Below are 7,273 nucleotides of genomic sequence, written 5' to 3' on the forward strand. Positions count from 1 at the left end.
TTCTAGATCCTTGGACTTCCGCTGACCATCGTTGGGAGTTGGACTGCAGACTGTAAGTCATCAACAGATTCCCTTACTGTATAGAGACTACCCATAAGTTCTGTGACTCTAGAGAACCTGACTAATACAATACATAGCCAGTTTTGAGGAGTTTGGCTACTCCATAAAAAGCTAAATATATTCTTTCTATACATAAGTATGATCCTTTGTAGTTAGCCAGATGCATTGAAAAGTTATATACATGCAAAACACCTCATATATCTATTCATAATTACCAAAGTTCAAAAGCAGCCATGAGGCCCAAGATGAATAGACAGGGTATGGTTCATTCATCTACACAATGGGAAAGTATTCTACATGAGAAAGAAATGAGTTAACAATGTAGCCTCAGCACTAATCTACTTGGTTCTAAATCTATGGCATTCTAAAAAAGCAAAACTGGATACTGGAAAAGACCCGTAGTTAGTTGTCTGGGGTGGAGTCAAAAAGGAGGAATGATTAAGTGAAGCACCAATGACCAAGGTAGCTCAGCTACACAGCACGGTAATTGAAGTGCACAGCACTGTCTGTTCCTCAAGCCCCATAGCGTGGAGAGAACGAAGAGAAAGGCCTAGGGAAGTCTGTGGGCTGTGGGTGATAACTGATAGCAATATGGGTCCATCTTTTTTTTGTTTTTGTTTTTGTTTTTGTTTTTGTTTTTGTTTTTGAGACAGGGTTTCTCTATTTAGCCCAGGCTGACCTCAAACTCAGAAATCCACCTGCCTCTACCTCCCAAGCACTGGGATTAAAGGCGTGTGCCACCACTGCCTGGTGGTTCCATCATTTTAAACAAATGTGCTACTCTAATGGGGGAATGAAAAGCCGAAGGGACTGGGGTTGGGGCAGAAGACCTAACTGAACTTTCTGCTTTAGCTCAATTTTTCTGGGACCCTAAAATTTTTCTAAAAATCATCTATGTTAAGAAAGATTATCAGACACCACCACCATTCCAAAAAAAGTGGATTTCCTATTGTTTAATACTACAGGTTTGGCCAGCTCAGTCAATACCCTTCTGCTGATGCTATCTTCCTCCAGTTACAGAAGAAGGCACAACATTCCTAGCAATATACAGACTCTAGCTGATGAAAATAATGGGAAAAATATGTTATGTGTCTTAGAAACAGCAACTGTTGACCTATAATACTAAAATATCAGAGTCTTGAACTCAATCCCCATGTTGGGTGCCACTTGTAGGCTTAGATATTTTTCTTTTCAAAACCTTCTTTTAATAAAGGTTCTTAAATGCTTTAATGTCCCTTCTGACCCATCACCCACCAGAGGTAGTGGAAAGGAAAAGTTAACAGAGCAAAGTAGGATGTACACCTGTTTAAATATCTCTTTGGAGAAAATCTATCTGCGTTGTCAGGATATTAGCAGTTGAGTTCACATGAATGGTGGCAGTAGCTCAATCCACTCACAAACACCATTCAGGAATCAGCAACAGCAGGGGCTCACAAACACAATTCTCAAATCAACAACAGCAGGACTAGCAAACACTGTTTATGGATTAACAACAATAAGTCGATCCAGAAAAAAAAATGCAAGGCTCTGCTAGTCAGCCTAAGTCTATGGAAACAGCAAGAAGCTGCCAGAACACCACCAGAAGTTTCTGGTGCATTTCTATGAAGTCACAACAAATGATGACCAACAAAGAGTGGTAACCCATACCAATACCACCCAGCATCAGCAAACCCCAATAAAAACCAGCAATGAATGGCAAGGCCTACCAATACCATCCAGCACTGTCACCATCCATTGGGTACATTTATATCCTTTACAAACACCACGTGTTCTCCCAAGCATCCGCTCTAGCAAAAAGCATCACATGCCCCATTTTCAGGCTGCCTCCAGAAAAACATCGTGTGTCTGTTTTTAGCAAAACATCCTCCCACATGTCTGCTTCAGCAAAAACATCCTCTCATACAACAGTTTCCAGAAAAACATCACATAAGACAACTAAGTCTCCAAAGAAACCAGAAATTTCCAATTCACCTATAATACTAAAAAACACCCTACAAAGATTACAGGAGGAACACATTAGTAAATGGTAGATCACAATGTATCTATATAACATTGTAATTTATGCTTTACTCATAAAAGTCAGAGCTATAGGAAGAGGGAGTCCCTCTATAACACACACGCGTGCGCGCGTGCACGCGTGCACGCGCACACACACACACACACACACACACACACACACACACTGCTGAGGGGATAGGAAACATGTCTGTAATATTAGAACTCAGAAGAGTGAGGCAAGAGGATTTTGAACCTCAAGCCAGCTTGGACTACAAAGCAAGATCTTGTTTTGTTTTGTTTTGTTTTTTAAAGACAAAATCATAAAAAGTTAAGTGTGCTTGGTTTTGAAACTGGTGTCTAGAAAAACAACATAGATGTATCAAAAGCATGTCCTTTGAAAAACTAAGAAAATAATAAGCCATTAAAAACTTAGAGCAAGGAAAGAATTGGAAAAAAAAAAAGGAAGAAATGACCACAGGAAAAATTTAAAGCCTTTTTTCTTAAATGTGAGACTATATGCTTAGCTCAACTCTATTGTCCCAGGTCAAGTAGCCTAGGAAATGCACTCTGACACTATTGGCAAGTATGTCAGGACCAACATCTGCCAGGCAAACAAGAGAAGGGTTGGGCACAGAGAAGCTCAACTACAAGGAAATAACAGCAAAGGTTACAGGGAATGACAGCATCTGGATAACCTGTCTTTAGGCCATAGGTCACCAATCCATGCAGAGTCATAAGCAGCCCACTGCACACAGAAATGCTGAAGGTTGAGCTGGGCACCATGCCTGCTTGAGGGCTGTGACAATCTCTACAGCATGCAGACAGGAATGGGTAAGTGCTGACTAAAGGGACTGGCTGTTATCAAGACAGCTGGCTGACTGATAAATACCCTCTCCTCCTCACCATGGTCAAGCAGCTGAACTACAGTCCCCAGCTTCCTTTGCAGTTAAAATGTCCATGGCAGTAGTATTAGCTAGTAGACTGTAAGAAGAATGGTAAGTGCTATTCCCAGGCCTTCCTTTTGAAAACCTCCTAGGTACCAACCTCTGACTCTGGTCCTTCCTAATTTGATGCAACCATTCACATGTCACTGCCCACCTGTAGCCCCCGCACCTGGCAGGCAGAAACAGGAAGATTCCTTGTACTTACTGGTCAGACAGAAGTCAAACTGGTGAGCTCTGAGTTCAGTGCGAGATCCTGTATCAAAAAGCCTCTGGAAGTCTTGTGTCGAGAACAACAGAGGCACCAGATGGAAATAACCTGGGTCTGCATGGTGGTGCACGCCTTTAATCTCAGCACTCGGGAGGCAGAGGCAGGCAGATTTCTGAGTTCGAGGCCAGCCTGGTCTACAAAGTGAGTTCCAGGACAGCCAGGGCTACACAGAGAAACCCTGTCTCGAAAAAACAAAACAAAACAAACAAACAAACAAAAAAAACCTGGGTCTCTAATTCAAAAATGATCACCCCAAGCCCGATGGTGTTACCAGAAGCTTGCCACTACCTAAACCTCCATTTCCTCAGATCCACAATCCCTTCTCTGAAACTCTTGGGGCCTAGTATAATTTACTATTCAGAAATTGGGGGACTTCCATACAGCAATACAGTAGATGTAACATATGTACATATTAGTTATATACCATCCCCAGAGGGGTTTGGAGCAGCACCCCAAAATCAAACATGCTAATATTCCTTCAGCAACATTGCTCTAGAGTCTTACCACTACAAACAGCCTCAACTCAGGGAAGGCATTGCCACAGATGAATTTTGGAATCAAAATCAATTGCACGCTTAACAAGTGTTGACTTAAAATATACATAGCTTTGGTTTTCAGACCAGTGTTGGGACAAGATGGTCAATATGAAACTAACCTCTACCTAGAGCATTCTCAGAGATTGGTGTGGCTGAATGTTCACAGCCCACTAGATTATGAGTGGCTGGCTGAATGTTCACAACCCACTAGATTATGAATGGCAGCAGAAGTGAGAAGTAGCTGAGCTCTGTGCCAATGTACATTGGCAGTCTCTCCAGCAGTCCACCCTTCTGGTTCCCAGAGTCTGGTTCTACCAGTGCAGTAGCATTTCCTCTACAGTAGAAACTTTCTGTCCTGAAAGGAGGAGAGAAGCCGGGGCAGCTCACCGGCATCTGGAAGCTCAGTTTCGACACTCACAAGTCTAGTCCCCCACGTCATGTATGCAGTACAGCTGGGGGGGAGCAGAGACTCTCCTGCTGGCTGAAATGCCTCCAACTTTGCAGGGAGTTTCAGGGACACAGTCTTTATGCCGGGGTGGGCTTTTGGTAACAAAGCTGCCTTTGAATCACCCATCGCAATTGGCACTCCTACTGGAGCTCCTAAGAGTCACCCCAGTAAACTCACTGGCTCAAAGGTAGACTCCAGTGGAGTTGTTTCTTCTGTCTGTGGCCAGTGCTCTCTCTGGGGTGAGTGGACATTTGTTCACTCCTCCCAGGAAAAGCCCCATGATAGAGAGTGACTATAGAATTAAACTCTAATGAAAGGATTATCCTACCAAGAGCTTGGTGTAGCTTTCCAGTCTTCTTCCACTTTCTAAATTGCTGTTTCTGGAGAGACATAAAAGAAATGTCTATTCACTCCAAATAAGGAGAAGGTGAACATGTCAAAGCAAGATTCCCCCAAGCCCTGCTTGACAACTAGGTGACTGTATTAAGGTCACTTCCAGGAATATGGGTAACATGGTCAGCTGAACTACTGAGAAGGTCCATCCAGTCAATTTTGTACCTCTTAACACAATTTAGATTGTTCGAGCTGGAAATGATGATGGGGCTCTATGGGATGGGGCTCTATGGGAGTGCCTTCAGATGCTTTCTCCTTTTTTTTTTTTTAAAGATTTATTTATTCATTATATGTAAGTACACTGTAGCTGTCTTCAGGCACTCCAGAAGAGGGAGTCAGATCTTGTTTCGGATGGTTATGAGCCACCATGTGGTTGCTGGGAGCTGAACTCTGGACCTTTGGAAGAGCAGTCGGGTGCTCTTACCCACTGAGCCATCTCACCAGCCCTCACTTCACGTTTCTAAAGATTTATTTATTTATTATATGTAAGTACACTGTAGCTGTCTTCAGACACTCCAGAAGAGGGAGTCAGATCTTGTTACGGATGGTTATGAGCCACCATGTGGTTGCTGGGATTTGAANTCCAGACCTTCGGGAGAGCAGTCGGGTGCTCTTACCCACTGAGCCATCTCACCAGCCCGCTTTCTCCTTTTCAACCTAAAACCTTAGCAGCTAGGTAGGCAGTACATGCCTGCAGTCCCAGAGATTAGGAGGTAGAAGCAAACGGCTCAAGAGCTCACGGTTGTCCAAGTGAGTTTAAAAACTACATGAGAACCTATCTCAAGGGAAAAGCGAACTCCCTTCACATAATAGGCTCTGCGTGCCCTTGGCATTTCGCTTGTCTACATTAGAGTCTATTGACCTGTCAACAGCCACTTTGTCAACTCTCTATTGCCTTAGCAAACTCCTGAGATAATCTACTGAAGGAGAAAGGCCAGGGGCAAGGAAGCTTAGTCACTAAGTGTCACTGGGACAGGAGCTTATGCAGGACCCAGCTCCATGGGGACAGATGGCCCCAACAGCCCAGGTATACCTTGGGCCTGGCACTCTGGCAGTGTAGTCCTGCTGTGGTCTGAAAGTTGTCACTGCTGTGCCTTCTTTTGCACTTACTTCCCCTCCCCACAGTGGTACGGAAGCTTCACGGTGACCTACCAACAAAGGAAAGGTATCCTATGATTGGCTATTGTCCCTATGAATGGCCTCTTCCTCCAGAGCCAGTCACATTACAACCTACAGAAAAAGGAGGAAAATACCAACTGCTGAGGGAGGTGGAAGAAGGGGTTGGAAGAACTGGGGTCATGTGTTAGAACCCGAAAATTAAAACAGAGGCTCCCTTATCCTTATGGACTAGAAGCCACAGCCAGGAGGCACGGGCTTCTCTCTCTCTCTCTCTCTCTCTCTCTCTCTCTCTCTCTCTCTCTCTCTCTCTCTCTCTCTCCTCTCTCTGACAGAGCCAGCTCCAGTATATCCCAGAGTCTCCATTCCCCCTCCTTCTACCCACCGTCTCTAAATTTAGAACTTCATCTGTCCTTTTCTTGTAGGATGAGGGTATTTTAAGTACTCTCAGGATGATGTTGCGAGAGAGGAGCCAGCACTGAAAAACTCCAGCACAGAAGAGGTGGATAAAACAGCTCCCTCCCCTGCTGATGCCAGGGGCTTACCCTTCACTCAAATGCCTACCTCCCTTTCCCATGCCTTCTTCCCTCTCCGGAAGCAGCTGGAGAGAGAGAGCGCTGTGAGCCTCTACAAGGTGCTGAAGGGAGTAGATTCAGGAAATTGGTAGTCACGGTGGAACGGCTTGGGCACTAGTCCATCCTCACACAGTATACTTACAGACAACCCCCAGGAAACACCCAGGGGTTTGAAGGATCTCAGGAATTCTCACACAGCCTAGAAGAACCCCACAATGTGACTGGTCTTGGAGTTTTAGTGAATCCACTTAGGAGAGTCCTTGAAAAACTGAAATCTGAAAGGAGGCTGACATTTTCCACAGCTCCTCAAAGAATAGGAGCAGACATGTTCTTGACCCTTCCCAACAAAGCCCCCAAGGGGAGGGCTGATGGGTGGATAATTCTAAGTGAGCCCAAAAGCTGCATGGTGGATCTACACACACCTCCACTGAGCTTGCAGCCATTCTCCCTGGTGACACTGAGTCAGGGTTCCAGGGTTCTGATTTGGTAACATGAAGAAAGACACAGTGACACTTGAGCCGGCAGTTGACACGCTTGCCTCTACAGCGTGGCTTCCCAGGAGCTCGGCGCTTGCTTCATCATGGATTAAGCTAATTAATTTTTCTGGCCAAGAGTGGACTTAAGAGGGACAGAGCCTCCCACTGCAGGAAGGGAAAATGAGTGAGGCCGAGGGAAATCTGTTTGCTACGTCTAATTAAATTGAGACTAGTTGAGCTTGAAACCCAGCCAAACCTGAGGTCCTAGGGCTTTGCCAGGTTCTGTAAGGGAGGTTAAAGAATGTTCTAGGAGATCTTGAGCAAGAAAATAAAGACTCATTTGGAGTCGTGCCTGCTGCCCTCTCCCTAGATCATTGAAGTTGGCACCTTGCCTAATTCTATTCTCTCTCTCTCTCTCTCTCTCTCTCTCTCTCTCTCTCTCTCTCTCTCTCTCTCTCT

This window comes from Mus pahari, chromosome 2 (genome assembly GCF_900095145.1).
Source record: "Mus pahari chromosome 2, PAHARI_EIJ_v1.1, whole genome shotgun sequence".
NCBI lineage: Eukaryota > Metazoa > Chordata > Mammalia > Rodentia > Muridae > Mus > Mus pahari.